The following is a 16,809-nucleotide window of genomic DNA, read 5'->3' as shown; positions in this document are numbered from 1 at the left end:
GAGAAGAAAAAAAAATCAAGCATAAATTTGCCCCCAAATGCATATTATTTGAAATCTAATAGGTTGCACAGAGAATTCCTTGTGGAAAATTTCCATGGCTGAGCTCAAGCATTCCCGGTATCCTGGAAAGGTATAGATTGCAACATTATTTATTTCATGATGCAACCTGTTGCAGAAAGAAAAACATACTCCCTTTCCAGCATGATAATCTACTTCAGAGGCATATGTTGTCTTTGCTATACTGAGCATGGATGTAAAATTTTAATGTTCAACTCTGAAAATAGTTAAAATGTGAATTTTTATGCAATAATCAATCAAACAAACAAACAGGAATGCATTTTGGACCCTGAATATTGAGCACAGAATGCAGAATTATTGAAAAAGTTTGTTGAGAATTTTTGTACTCAAGAGTTCTTTTTCTGATGAGTAAAGAAAGATTCTTTCAGGCTATTTTCTTAATTAATATTAATAATTTATCAATCCTATATTAAACTCTTACCTTTTTCTTTTTGCCAAACATATTTTAAAACATATTATTTCTTCTGTTTGTAAGTGTTTTTGCAGGCATGATTGTGCATTTTCTAGACCAATATAAATAAGTTTATATTACTTTGGCATACATATCTATTAATTAATACTCAATTTTCTCCTGAGATGATAAAAAATCACTGTGAAACTTTGATGATTTATCCAACTCTGGTAACTAGAATTCTCCTTTGGAGCAAAAACAATAGCCTCTTTTTACGAGGTTAATGAAACACACACACACACACACAAGATATGCATTTGGATTTATTTATTTTAGTAGAAAGTACTGTTCATCATCTTTAATAAACTGAATTATATTAGCATTATTATTATATACACAAAAATGTAAAGTCACCACTGTCACTCTTTAGCTGGTGTTGGCCTTCATATGACTGAGTTTTTCCCAGTGAACCTAGAATGTTGTAATGTATTGTCATAGTATACAGTATGTGTAGATTCAAGCATTAGTTAAATGTAAAAGGCCACACTACTGCAGGATCTCCTTGGATTAGTCAATCCTGACTACAATTAGCAAGGTAGAAAACTATAAAGAAATTGATGAACACTTCAAACTGCACACAAAAACCTGATGACCACCACAGATCCACAAAATTGATGTAATTTGATTAAAGTGACCGATGTCAATCAGTATGTGAGCTTCTTTATTTTGAACCAACTGTAATTTACACATGCTCTTCCAATGCAGTCCCTTACATGGTGCACTGCAGAAGTCTAATCTCATAATAAGAACACTCTAGCCCAGTGATGGCGAACCTATGACACGCGTGTCAGTGCTGACACGCGTAGCCATTTGGGGTGACACGCACAGGATTTCATGCTATTCATCCTCGGCTCCTGCACGGCCGCCGAGGATGAAAGAATCTGTGCTGGAGGAACGGGGGGGGGCGGGACGTGTGATCTCCCCCGCCCACACTCACTTACTGTATCGCTGCTGCCCATTTCTGAGCGCAGGGGCTGCTGGTAAGCCGTGCGTGCCGTGCGCACACACGTCATCAGCGCGGCGAGGGAGGACCCGCAGGAGAGGAGCGCGGGAACAGTGCGCGCCTCTCTCCAGTCAGGCCGGCACAGAGAGTCTACTCCTGGGACTGTCGGTTACGACCGCACCACAGCAGGGAAGTAGTTTAAACTATAAATTGCGCAAAATTATGTTTTTGTTGAAGTGACACACAACGCGAGTTATGCTCGATTTTTTGCCGATTTTTGACACACCACGCCAAAAAGGTTGCCCATCACTGCTCTAGCCAGATCCTTCTACTCCAGGAAGGGCTACAAATACCAGCTGAAGCTGAATAAAGGTCCTTTGGTTACTGTAATTTTTTTCATACCCATTCAGGAATAGCCTTGAATATAGGAGGACCCTTAAATTGCAGACATGGCACCCTCTTGAGAAACTTTGAAGCCTTCAGAGACCTGCAATGAATGGTAATTCTATCTTAATAGGATATGACTTGAGCCTGATTTGTTCCATCCAGATCCCATCCATCCAGGCTTTGACTAGAAGAACAAGATTTCCAGATGGATCTAGTATGGCAATATAAAGTTGAGGCATGTTGATGGTGGTGCTTCTTGGACTGCCAGATTTTCCATATACATGTATATGGAATGTATATTAAAGATAAAAGAGTAGAAAACTAACAGCTCTACCACACCAAGATCAGGGAAAAGGCCTATCTGGTACTTTCTAAAATTAGTTTCTTGGAACAAGTTCAAGCCCTGCTTATCTGACTGTTGTCTTGCTAATACCTCTTCATCCGGTCATTCAAGGCCATTCCTATGTTCTCTATAAGGGACAACTTCTATGAAATTCTACAAGTAAGAAGCTACTAGGCTGATCTCTCTCCCAATTACTGCAGCACAGAGCTGCTGAATTGAAGTAGGAACAGTGTTCCCAATACAATGTTCCAATTCCCACTTTAGTAGGGGTCCTGAAGGATAGAAGGTCCTGGATGTATCAAAAACATCCAGAAGGTCTAATAAGACCAAGATGAGTGCAGTACCCCATCAAGCTCCTAATATAGACATCAGCTAGAGTGTGGGTTCTCAACATTTCTGCGCCAGTAAATAATGTTGGTTAATAAATGTCAACTTTAATTACATTCATAAAAAATAGTAAAGACAATCAAATCATTATTTGAATAGAACAGACCATTGAGATAAATAAAAAGTACTATAGTATTTCTTTTCTCTTTTGGAGAAATTATTCTTCATATGAAAAGATAGTTATTGGGCTTTTAAGAAAACAGTTTTAAAAATATTTAGGTAAGGAAAGTAGTTATTCTTGCTCTGAATAAATTTAGCTGAGCCTTAAATATATATGCACTTTTAAAAATGTCCTATTAAGTATAAACCTGTATTTATATTTCAGGTACTAAAATGTAACCTTTTAAATGCAGAAGTTCGTATTATGCCACAAATTATTAAAAATCTATTTCTCTTTGAAACATGCAAGATAGAACATAGCAGAGCTAAAGTGACTCTGTTGAATTAGTAATGAGCCTGAGCAAATGCTAGAAACTACTTCTAAACTGACAATCATTTAACAGTGTCATCTCTTCAAGTCGACAGCCTTGACACTTACACAGAACACTGCAGGCTTTGTTCTTCTAAATAACATTATCAGGAACTAACAGCCAAAAGACAGGATGAGACAAAATATATCAATTCATTATTTAATGGCATCATTTTCTTATACTGAAGTTGCCTTTGGTATATAAATAGAGTGCTACAGCTTGAACATGCTCGTCCTATAGCTAGTTTGGTTCTGATGGTAAGACATTAGGATGGAAATGGGGAGACCTTGAATTCTAGCTCCATCTTACGTCCAAAGCCAAGCTGGGTGACTTTGTCACTTTATTTCAGGTCTAGGAAGGAAACAATGGTATATCACTTCTAAAAAAACCTGCCAAGAAAACTGCAAGCACTTGTCCAGGTAGCCTCCAAGAATCAGACACGATTAAATGGAAGAGGGGAAAAATACAGATAGCCCTTGATTTATAACCACAATTGGGATCAAAATTTCAAGGTGGTTATTAAGGGACTCATGCCTGATTTTGCAATTTTTACATGCCTTCCCCCCCCCCTCAATGATTGTAAAGTGAAGTGAATCACATGGCTGTTAAGCAAATCCAGCTTTCTCCATTGACTTGGCTTGTTAGAATCCTGCTGAGAAGGTTGGCATCACCAGTGTGCTGCAACTGTCATAAATAAATGCTGGTTGGATTTGTTCATGTGACCTTGGGGATGTTGTGACAGTCATAAGTGTGAGGATCTGTTGTAAGTCACTTTTTTCAGTGCCATTGTAACTTTGAATGGTTGCTAAATGAATGATTGTAAGCCAAGGACTACATGTACTATCCTTAATCTCAACTATATTGTAGAAAGCATTCAAGGCTATTTTCATATTCAAAGCATAATGTTAGTATTTTCAATCATTGCTTTTAAAGAATATAAACAAACCCAGGAGCTGTGAAAGGTATGCCATGTTAGAAGTCCCCCCCCCCCAATCTGTTAGCATACAAATGCATAGATTCTATTACTTAAACGTACCTAAGAATTAGACAAATTGCAAAGGAGCATACGTTGAAAATAGGAGTTTATTTTTAGAAATCGTTTTATAACTCTAATGCATGTTTTTATAATGTCAGTTTCCAAATAAGAATCATAAACAGTATGCTGTATTTCAGTTTTATAGAACTAATATAAATACTGAAAGATATTGTAAGAGGAGAGATGTACCAGTAGATCTTAGCCAAAAATCAGAAAAAGCCTGATGATGACACTCCTGCTATGTCAGAAGAAATAAGGCAGAAATAAATGCCAGTCAAATTTATTATCATAAATCTTTACATAGAGAGGTAGCAGTCTCACAAAATATCATTTATGCCAGCCACATAACTAAGGTACTCTCTTTACAGGTATATATTTGCACAGTTATAAAATATTTTAAATATTATTTCAACTAATACTCTTTCTAATATGCATTCCAAATCAATCTCTAAAACTGTGGTTAATATATTTAGTCTTATCTGTCTTCAGTTAAAATACTGATGGCTCTGGAAATTGCAGGCTTGCTGTTGCTATAGCTTCAAATACAATTGATATTTCTTATTTTCTGCCTTTCCCTTAAAGAACCTTTTGTAATTTTAATCTTTTCAGCCAAGACTGGAAATATGCCAGAACTCTTGCTTCTAAGACTTCCATAATATGATAGTGATGTCTACAAATTTATGTTTTTTTTTCCTTTGCCTCAGTACAAGTCTTCACTCCACCATTGTGAAGATAAGTTTCCTTCCACAAAATGGTTATATTTTAAAGGAGATCTGCTATAATTTCTAATGAATACAAATTTAACCAGTGATTGCTTGAACTGATCATGTATCTTTTAGGTGAATCATTTAGTATTTGTTCAGCATTAAGGGTAGTTCATATAAAAATATGACTCGGTGGCTCAAGGGGCACAGTGGGTTCAGTGGCTAAGACGCATTTGGAAAAGTAGCCACGAAGATCCTGGAACATGTCTGTACCAATAAAGATCAAAATCTTGCTGGCAATAGTTTCCCTTGAATTTGAATATTATATTTTTCTAGCCCATGGAAGCAAATGTAGTTTTACTTTTACTAGTTGTGTTGTTATTATTTCGCATTTTATTATTATGTTTAGTTGCACAGTTAGCCAGTTGTTTATACTTTATTTGACCTTTTTATCCACTGATGTAGTCTTTCCCTAAGGACATAAAATTGGGTTCTTGTTTAATGGTATTAAAGATATAGAATTTTTACAGGCTCTAAGTTGCTCCAAAGAAAGCTGCCTTTTGCAATTGATTGGTTTTGATTTTGTCAAGACCAATGTTGTTTAACTGGTGCTCCAGATATTTTGGGGTTGCATCCAAGACATTAATACTATTAGTTTTACCTTTACTTTCTTTTGCCACAGTTGTTCTAGGTCTTTGTATTTTGTGATTTTTCTTCAGTTCTTTCTCTTTTTATTCTGCTGTCTCCAGGTATTGCTACATACACTATCAAGACTTTTTTGTCCTTCTTCTCAACAATTGTAAAATCTGGAATGTTATGTGGCAGATGCTTACCTGTTTGAATTTTAAAGTCCCAGAGCAATTTAGCTTCTTCATTTTCTATTATTTTGTAGTCCCACCAGTTCTTTCAATACACTATTGTTGCTACTTATCATGCTACTGTTTATATTCCAGTATGCAATAAACCTACTAGCTGCAGTGCATCTTGTTCACTGTCCTTCAGATATTCTTCCAATGCTCCTTTTTCTTCTTCAAATCTCTAGAGCAACATCCTATAGCCATCTATTTCCTTGATAAGTGGAATCTGACAACATTGCTCCGTGGATAAAGGGCATGATCCATTGTCATTATTTTTTTGGTATTCCTATCCAAGGCTTCTAGTTCTGCTTGAGTCCCATCCACTATTCCAGTTGGGTATCAGATGGTTGGAATAGCACAGATGTTGATTGCCAGGATGGATATTTTCTCTACTGAGTTTGGACTTTTAAGTCTTCTTCAGTCTCATAATGTATTCATTTCTAGCCTTATTCTTGACTTCAGTGTTCTTGATGTTTTCAGCATGATGGATGCTGAGGTATTTGTAGAAAATATCTTCACCCAGACATTTGAGGTTATTTCAATAGGGCATCTTGATTCCTTCAGTTGTCACTATTTTATTTTTCCCCCGTGGCACATTTATCCAGTCCAAATTCCATTGTAATATCTTGATTGTATATGTGGGCAGTGTTTGGCAGCAATTCTATTTCAGATTCTATTTTCCATGCAGTTTCAGATCATCCAGGTAAAGAGGGTAGCAGATTTTTCTGATATTTGATAGCCATGGCCTGAATTGTTCACTTTTGTTGATAAAAGAACCAGTGCAATGGCAAATAGCAGTAGTGATAGTGAATCTTCTTGCAAAATTCCTCCCTTGATATTAACCTCTCCCAGTTTATTATTGACCATCAACTACCTCTTCCATTGTGTTATCTATGTTTGCAGAAAACTTCTGATGTTTCTGCTAACTCCTGTTATTTCTAGGCACTTGATTATCCAATCATGTGGCAGAGAGTTTAATTTTTTTTGTAGTCAATCTATGATGCATTCAAGTTGGTCTTCCTTCTCTTTCACTTTTCCAGGATCAGCTTGTCAATTAGGAGCTGATCTTTTGTTCCTCTGCTGTTTGGGCAGTTTCCTTTCTGTTCAGATGGAAAGAGCTTGTTTTCAACTGGATGCTGTTAAACTGCATCAGCTACCACATCAGTTAGCAATTTGAAGCAGATGATTGGCCTGTAGTTGCCTGGTACTTGCCTATTTGTTGGATTTTTCATAATCAGTAGATTTTTGCTAGATACTAATCACTCTTCAATTTCACTTTGTTGCAATGTGTTATTAAATTGCTTAATAAGAAGAGGATATAGACTAGTCAGATGTTTCAACCAAAATCCATTCAATTCATCTTGACCTGGTGCAGACCAATTCTTGATCTTCCTTGCCTTTTTCTCCACCATTTTTTCTGTTATTAGAAATTCTTTTATTTCAGCATCTTTTTTTGTTCTTATCCACCTCCTTTAGCTAAGCTGTGTTCTTGTTGAGTTTCTTTAGATTATCCTATATCTGCACCCAGAACTGCACTGTTAATTTTTTGACAGGTGTTGACTGATTTACTGCAATGTGTCCATTGAAAGTTTGGTAGAAATATTTCTCATTGGATTAAAACTGGAGATTCTACCTATAATATGCTATTCATATTTGCTGATCTTCTTGGCTATAGCTGTTATTTGCTGCTTTATTCTTTCCTTGATCTTCCTTGTTTCTAGGTAATATTTCTTAATTGGACATTCTTTGGTCTTCTTTTTTTTTTTTTAAAAAAAAAAGTTTCCCTTCTTTCACCTGTTCTACCTTGCTTGCTTCTGAACTTAGCCTGCAGTTATTATTTTCCAACCTGATCTATTTTGGTGATGCACTGTTTGGCTTTCTTTGTTGATTTTGCATCCTTGGTATTCAGTTATAGCTACAGCTGTGCTGTACCATAGTTCTTGCAGTGCTTATATTACACTATTGGCATATTTTAATGTTTGCGCTAGATGTTTCTGTGGGACAAGCTTCAATGCAGACAACCTTATTCTGTGGTTTTCATGCTGTTCTAGATGCTCAGTTATTATTTGTTTCAATTCTTCCACTTCTTTAGTTAGAGAGATTTGTTCTTTCTAAGGCACATCAGAGGGCTCCAGGGTCTGGAATGAAAACAATTCAATAGCTGTGCTGGCTTCCTCTACTGAAAATTCCCCCTGGTTTGCCTCTAAAGTCTGAGTTACTTCTGGCAAGGCTTTGATTTCTTTGCCCTGGGTAGGCCTTCCAATTCTTCCAAATCTGTTTCTATGTATACTTTATTTCATATTATAAATCAACACTGATCTGCTCACCTCTGTCTTGTTAATTCTGGTTTTGGATGTTCCTTTCAGAATTGGTGCATTTGTTTCAAATATCCTCTTCCTGTTGGCCTTGATATGTAATAATAGATCCTTATTTCCTTGTTTTCTAGCTCTGTATATTTGTGACAGATAAACATCTTTTCTTCCAGTAATTTTGCAGTTGCAGGCTCTGATTGTTCAGCAAAGAAGTCCTGAACATTAAAGCCCATTTTTTCATTAGATATCTTGAAACTCCAACAAATAGTGTAGTCCTTGTTGACCCAGATGATGACCAAGCAGGAATGAGTTTCAAACATATATCTCACTATATTTTTTTTATGGGAGAGACACTCTTTGACTCTTTGGATGATACCTGTTCAGTATGGTTGAACCTCTGGCATATCTTTCATCTTTCTCAGGGTATACAAGCCCCACAACCTTATCATGATAGTGTCTTACTGGAGATTGTTATTATGATTCATGACAGTCAGCCAGATGTTTCAGACTGGATATTATTAATATTAAACACAGTTTGATATTATTATATACTTTATTCATTAAACATGAAACTCAGCCAACTGAACATTCAAAAATGCATTACAAATACCATTGACTGGTGCTAAGGGTTGATACGGTTTGCTGCCAGCGTCCCAGGTATCAACTAAGTTCCTTCTTAAAATATAAGATGTTCCGAGTAGCACAGGTTTTTTGCAGTTCCACTGGTGTTATTGCAGGAAACTGCAATTTGTTGATGTATCTTATAAAATTCTTGGACATGGTGCCAAGTGCCCTGACGACGACGATGATGACGACAACTACTACTACTACTGTTGTTGTTGTTATTACAATAATAATAATAATGTTGCTGTTGTTATTATTATTGTTATTATTATTGTTTACTTTATTAATTAAACATGAAACTCAGCCAACTTAACATTCAAAAATGCATTACAAATACCAATGACTGGTGCTAATGGTTGATACGGTTTGCTGCCAGCATCCTAGGTATCAACCAAGTACTTTCTTAAAATATAAGATGTTCTGAGTAGCGCAGTTTTTTGCAGTTCCGCTGATGTTATTGCAGGAAGCTGCAATTTGTTGATGTATCTTGTAAAATTCTTGGACATGGTGCTAAGTGACAATGGGTATCACTGTTACATGCTTCATCCATAGCCGTGTAGTTTTGATGGCCAGGTCGCGATATTTCATTATTTTTTCTAGTTCTTTTTCTTCAACTCTGGCATCTCCAGGAACAGCAATATCAATAAACTGTACACTTTGGCCCTCTACAACCGTGATATCTGGTGTGTTGTGCTCCAAATGACAATACAAACGGATTGTATTTGGAGCGTGTTATGCTCCAAATGACAATCTGTTTGTATTCGAAAGTCCTACAAGATCTTCACCCTCTCATTTTTGATAACTTTTTCCACTTTATGTTCCCATGACTTTCTGGATACAGGTAAATCATATTTTTTACATACTGACGAGTGGATTAATTTAGCAACTCGGTCATGTCTAGCTTTGTAATCAGTTTGTGCGATTTTGCTGCATTCACACATTAAATGTGAAACAGTTTCGACTTTGTTATTGCAAAGTTAGCAGTTTGGGTTGTCAATGGATTTTTGTATCTTTGCTTTCATGGCATTAGTTTGTAGTGCTTGTTATTGAGAAGCCAGTATTAAACTTTATGTTTCTTTCTTGATAGTTCCCATCCTAAGCCATGTCCATGTCAAGTTGTCATCACATTTTCCTTCGATGTTTTTCAAGTGCTGTCCATGCAAAGCTTTGGTTTTCCATCTATTTAATCTGTCATCCAGCTGTTTTTCCTTATATTCTGCCTTTGTTTCTGTTGTTTTTATTCCGTTCTCCATTTTCACAGCCTGAAGCAATTTTTCTTTACTTTGGTTCACATAATCATTCAAACTTCATTTTTCTTCTTCTACAGTTTGATGGATTTGCAATAGCCCCTTGCTCCCTATTTTTCTTGGCAGGTACAACCTGTCGATGTCACTTCGTGGATGTAAAGCATGGTACATATTCAAAAGTTTGTGTGTTTTCCGGTCCAAGTTTTCCAGTTCAGTCAGAGTCCAGTTGATGATTCCAGCTGAGTAGCGTATCACTGGAACTGCCCATGTATTAATGGTTTTAATTATGTTTTCAACATTCAGCTTTGATTTTAATATTTTGCGGACCCTCCTGATGTATTCCTTTTGCATTGACTATTTGACTTTTCCATTCAATATGTTATCTACTTCCAATATGCCTAGGTACTTGTAACCATCATCCTTTGCTAATCTTTTTACTATATTTTCATTTCCCAGTTCTATTCCTTCTGTTTTTTTCCCATTTTTCCTCACTACATGGATAATATAGCACATTTTCAAGTCCAAAGTTCATTTTGATGTCACTGCTGAATAGTTGAACTGTGTTGAGTATTGATTTAAGTTCAGTGGCGCTTTTCACATACATTTTAAAGTCATCCATGTATAGTAGATGGTTGATCTTGCCATGTTGGCTTGAGATTTGGTATCCCAGTTTTGTGTTACATAGGATTATTGTCAGTGGAATTAATGCAATGTTGAACAGTAGTGGTAAAAGTGAATCCCCTTGGAAGATTCCTCGTCTGATGTTGACTTCACCAATGTTCTCCCCATTTGTTGTTAGAACTGTTTTCCATTTTTCCATTTTTGCTTTCAAAAATGTACAGATATTTTTGCTGATTCCAAAGTTTTCCAGACAGATGTTAATCCAGCTATGGGGTAATGAGTCAAATGTCTTCTTGTAATCAATCCACGCCATATTTAAATTTGTTTTTCTTCATTTTGCATTTTTAGTACCATTTTGTCTATGAGTAGCTTATCTTTTGTTCCTCTTGATTTTTTATAATTTCCTTTTTGTTCTAATGGATACAAACTGTTTTCCATTAAATGATTGAATACTGAATTTGCCAGTATCCTTGTAAAAAGTTTGAAATTATTGTTCAGACACATGACATGTGTGCAGGTGGTGTTGTCCATTTCCCCCCAAGCTTTCCAGATAAAAGCAATGAGGAATGACTGAAATCATTTCCAATTACTCTGGTTTGGAAAAGAGATGGTTCAGCATAAGATATGAGGCACAGGCATCTGCTAGAAGGAGCAGGGGGACAAAAGGCAAATGTGCATTGTGTCATGGAGAATCAAAGGGCAGTTATTCTGTACTTGCATTGTGACATTACATGCAAATTCATAAGGGGCTTTGCTTAGGTTTCTCTGTGTTTTTGCGGTGGGGTGTTTCTTTTTTTAGTTTTGTGTGCAACCCAGATTCCACTGGAGTTGGGCAGTTAATAAATTTCAATACGTAAGTAAATAAATAAGTATGTTATGTTGTTACAACATGCTTCATTGTCATGGAACCTCCAGTTTATGTCAATGTCCAATTGACTCTTCCACCATTCAATTTTATAAATCAAGCTTTTCTCACACAAGCAACAATGTTAAAGGAATTGGTGAAGACTGTGGGGCTTGGGAAAGTATAGCTTTGAGGGACCTGCTTTCAAAATGCTGAATGATCAGATCATTCTTTCTCTTATATCCATCATCCATTTCTGTCTAGCTGACATCTTCTAGTGCCAATTGAGCAGGAATATATGTACTCATTCTTCCTAAATCTCTGCAGCCTTTTAAGGGCTTGGAACATTTTTATTATTTATATCAAACTGAAATAATTACGTGATTATTGTGGCAATAGCAATGCAAAACAAAAGGTTGAAAAAGGAAAACAAGCATTCTTTCTTTTTCTTTCAACAAGCTAAATTTAATTTTATTGCATCAAAGTTATCAGGCTCAGCTCAGTGGAGCTAGCCTGCAATTTTTTTAAAAATGTGTTGAATATTTACCTTCAGAATTTAAGCTCATGATATGAGTTGAATCCCAATTCAACTTGGAAAGCCTCTGAATGCTCTTTTCCAAGTTGATAAATTGGGAGCTGGAAAAAGTGTGTATCTCTATGTGTATGTATGTAAAGGGAATGAGGCAGAAAAAAAAATACGACAATTGTAATGGACAAATACACTATATTGCCAAAAGTATTCGCTCACCCATCCAAATAATCAGAATCAGTTGTGAGCGAATACTTTTGGCAATATAGTGTATCTCTAGAGAACAATATTTAATTATAGTCTTCTTGTCTTTTGCACCTTGGTAGAACTCTCTTCATTAAACGAAGAATATCATTTAAAATGATTGTATGTTGTACAACCTGTTGTACTACCTACCAATGATCAAACTATTGGCTTTCTACGTAGCTGGCAGTATCTGGTCAATCTTCCTTGATTTTCTCATCTGCAAATATTAAAAATTATTTTCCGTAAGTTCTATTTTTATAGTGTAGAACAATTGGTAGTTATTCCATACAAATATAAAATATTTTCTCTTTAACAATGCAATTGTAATATACTCTTTTACAACTTATGCAATAATTATAACTATGGACACTTTGTAATTACATAAAACATCTTTTAACTGTTGTTTAAAACAAAAAGTGAGACTACAGAAAATCAATTTGGGAATATTAGTATGGACTCTCTCTCTTCATTCAACATAATATAATGAGCCCAAAGTCACAAAGAAGGAAGTTTCTGTGGGTAGCTGAGAACAATCTTGAATCAGGTCACTCAGTTCCTACTCCAACAATGATTTAACACACACACACACAGACCCAGACCCAGACACACACACACTCCTGTGGGGGGGGGGGAAGCAAAAGATTGCATCTATACTCCACTATGAGCTCCTGAATAAAAAGTGGGATATAAATCTCAAATAATTCAGGATGTCCCAAACGCCTTACTGTAATTTTAAGTGTTAGTGGCTTAAAACTGCACTAATACTATTGGAATGCCCTATACTATATGTGTGATTGTAGGTATTGATTATATACATCAACAAGAAATTGTAGTGTTAGTTTCTTGTTCAAAATCAGTTGCTAGATAATTAAAACAGTTCTTTATGCAGAACTGAAAAGGCTTTTTGGATAATAAGCAAACAGTCTTCAAGAAAAATCAAAGTCCAGTTGCCTTTTGAAAAGCACTTTTTCAAACAACCATGACCTGGATAACTGAGAATCTCTATAGACATAATAAAAACAACTTAAATGATTTTAAATGTGCTTTTTAAAAAGTGTAGAAAATGAATGACTTTTGTGTTATATACTGGCACATTCAGTCCTTGTTGTCTTGATGAGTTATCCTCGAATGCATATGATATTCCAGAAGGTAGCAACAAAATTATTTATGAAGGTTTGAAGGCATAGGATGTTAACAAATCACTAGAAGATTTACTAGCTCTTATATTTTGTGTGAAATTAAAATGGAGGCTTCCTCAGAACCATCTGTTGAGTTTTGCTCTTATAAGTCAGCGAAATGGTGGCAGTGGGAATTGGTCGGAAGATGGCTGCTTGAGCTTTTCGCTCTTACGATTGCCCCCCCCCCCCCGCTGTTCTTCTTAGATCTAAACAGCGCGGGGCTTGGAGAGGAACTCTGGATTTTCATCTACAACGAAAAAAAGGGACGGTGAGTTTGGGGGATTTGAAACTGGCTATTATCATCTCTACTATTACCATCACCGTCGTGGTAAAGAGGAGGAAATTATTGTGGCTTGGGCGAGCGAACTAAACGGCGATTAGCCACTATCATCATAGCTTGCCTGAACGCCCGCCCCTCCTCTATCCTGTATTTTAGTGCCTACCTCTCTCACCGTGGAGCCTCTCCTTTCTATTCCTTCTGTGGTTTGGACAATTCCTCTTCCTGTCTGCCCCTGCTACTGCGGAGCCATGTTTGCCTGCCTATTTATTCTTATTTAATACGAACTTTACTGCCTGGCCTGCGACCATCGGCATTGGCCCGGAACAACTGCTCTTCTCCACCACTTGCTACCACTGCTACTTTGAAACATCTAATGTGAGCAACCGACCATCTCTTTAACCATTTTGATATCCCATGGTACATATACTTCTGGTGCATTTGGTTTGGGGAAAGAAGTGATAGAGGATGGCAGTTTCAGGGACAGGAACTTGGCGTTTTAAAAATTGGACACTAAGCTGGCACCCCCCCTTTCCCCCTTCTAACTGGTTCCAGTCACTTGTAGACTTTGGACATTTAGACTCTGGCCGTTCCAGGATTTCAGGAGAGGGGGAAGACAAGATACCCCCCTGCATACTACCGCTTTATCTCCTATGGACCGTTATTATTTATTATTCCATGCTTTATCTGGATTTGGAGGGTGTGAGACTACAAAGCTGGTGCTGGATGATACCTGGGGCCTGTGCTTTGCCCCCCCTCCATCTACAACTATTTATAGAATACGGACCTTGGACTTTGGCCTCGGATTTCTCTGGAACTGGAGGAAGGGAGGCTGGCTCTTCTGGAACTCATAATTTTAAATTCTGTGTTGCGCAATTTTAAATGGGTATGTTGAGTGCGTGGAATTGAATGAGTTAGTATGAAAGACCCACTTTTAGTACTATTATTGCTGTATTCTTTTTATGTTTTAATTATATTGTGGGGACTGTTTGTGTGAGTGTCTGAGTATGCCTGATTCGGAGGACCTGGCGGGGCAAGCGGGGGCCATTGGGGTGGTTGGGGGAATTATGCCCACGGGAGAGAGTCGGAGCATTGCGATCATAACAGGGAGAGGCAGATATGGCGGGGACTTTAGGGCTGGCCATTACCGGGGAAGGAGGGTTCGCTATATCGCAGAGATCCCTCCTTCCGGCCCTATGAGTCCCACTCCAAGGTCAGATGGCGTGAGCGATCAGGACCCTGGTCTCAGGCTGCTGTCGCTAAATGCCAGGTCTGTTATTCATAAGGCTCCCCTCGTCCGGGACTTGATTGTAGACGAGGGGGCAGACCTGGCATGTATTACTGAGACATGGCTGGGCACGGAGGGAGGAGTCCCCCTCGTAGAGCTGTGCCCAGACGGGTTTCAGGTGCTTCATCAGCCGAGAGCCCAGGGAAGGGGTGGCGGTGTGGCTATTGTAGTCCGGGAGTCTTTAGTTCCTCGTAGGATCCCTGCTCCGGAGCTTGCCGGGTGTGAGTCCCTACTAGTGAAGTTGGACCTCAAGGGTCAAGCGGGTTTGCTGCTAACGTACCTGCCTCCCAACTGCGTTGCAGCGGCCCTCCCTGCGCTCCTCGAGTCAATAGCCGAGCTAGCAATTGAGTTCCCTAGATTAATGGTTCTGGGGGACTTCAATTTGCCTTCGCTCGGCGAACACTCTGACGGAGCGCAGGAGTTCATGGCCTCCATGACAGCCATGGGCCTGACCCAGGTAATTCGAGGCCCTACCCACTTGGCGGGACATACACTCGACCTCGTATTCCTCTCGGAGCAGTGGAGTTATGATCTTGGTCTGAGGGGAAATGAGACCATTCCCCTGTCGTGGTCAGACCACTACCTACTGAGGTTAGACTTCCGGAGGCCAAACCCCCACCGTGGGGAGGAGGAACCGACCAGGTGGTTCCGCCCCAGGCGACTGATGGACCCTGTTAGGTTCCAGACGGAGCTTGGGGTCATTCCAGACGCTCTCGCCCACAGTTCGGCGGAGACTATTGCTGCGGCCTGGCACTCGGCGGCATCGGAGTCTCTGGACCGAATTGCGCCACTACGGCCCCTCCGGGTCAGCGGCTCGCGGAGACCCCCTTGGTTCACCGAGGAGCTCCGCGAGATAAAGCGCCGGAGGAGACGCCTAGAGCACCAGTGGAGGTCCGACAGGTCCGTATCGAACCGAGCACTGTTGACAGCTTGCACCAAGGAGTATATTTGGGCATTGAGAACCGCCAAAAGATCACACATTGCCTCCTTGGTAGCGTCCGCCGAGTCTCGCCCAGCCGCCCTGTTTAGGATAACCCGCTCCCTCCTAAATAGGAGGGAGACGGGGAACCCCCTGCAGGGTAAGGCTGAGGAATATAGTCAGTTCTTGGCGGACAAAGTTGCTCGGTTTCGATCGGAACTGGACTCCACCCCCGCAGATCCAGCCGGGACACAGGGGAATAACTTGGTAGACCATCTCTGGGTTGAGTTTCAGGATGTTGCCTCTGGGGATGTGGACAAGGCTATGCGAGCTGTGAGTTCCTCCACCTGCATACTGGACCCGTGTCCCTCTTGGCTGACTACCAACAGCAGAGAGGTGACACGAGGCTGGATCCAGGCGGTTGTTACCGCCTCTCTTCGGGAGGGACACCTCCCCACCGCGCTTAAGGCGGCGGTGGTGAGGCCCCTCCTGAAGAAACCGTCTTTGGATCCAGCAGTTCTTAACAACTATCGTCCAGTCTCCAACCTCCCCTTTCTGGGGAAGGTTGTTGAGAAGGTGGTGGCCTTACAGCTTCAGCGTACCTTGGAGGAAGCTAACTATCTTGACCCCTTCCAGTCTGGCTTCAGGCCCGGTTACAGCACTGAAACCGCTTTGGTCGCATTGACCGATGATCTCTGGAGAGCCAGAGATGGAGGCCACGCGTCCATCCTGGTTCTCCTCGACCTCTCAGCGGCTTTCGATACCATCGACCATGGTATCCTTCTGCGACGACTGCGGGAGGTGGGGGTGGGCGGCACTGTTCTACAGTGGTTCTCCTCCTACCTCTCGGACAGGTCGCAGTCGGTGTTGGTGGGGAGGGAGAGATCGTCCCCGAGGCCCCTAACCTATGGGGTGCCGCAGGGCTCGGTTCTGTCCCCCCTACTATTCAACATATACATGAAACCGCTGGGCGAGATTATTCGGAGGCACGGGATTAAGTACCATCAATATGCGGACGATACGCAGTTGTATCTGTCCGCCCCGTGCCAACTCAATGAAGCGGTGGAC

Source organism: Thamnophis elegans, chromosome 3, assembly GCF_009769535.1.
Source record: "Thamnophis elegans isolate rThaEle1 chromosome 3, rThaEle1.pri, whole genome shotgun sequence".
Classification (NCBI taxonomy): domain Eukaryota; kingdom Metazoa; phylum Chordata; class Lepidosauria; order Squamata; family Colubridae; genus Thamnophis; species Thamnophis elegans.
This window is presented reverse-complemented; position numbering follows the sequence as displayed.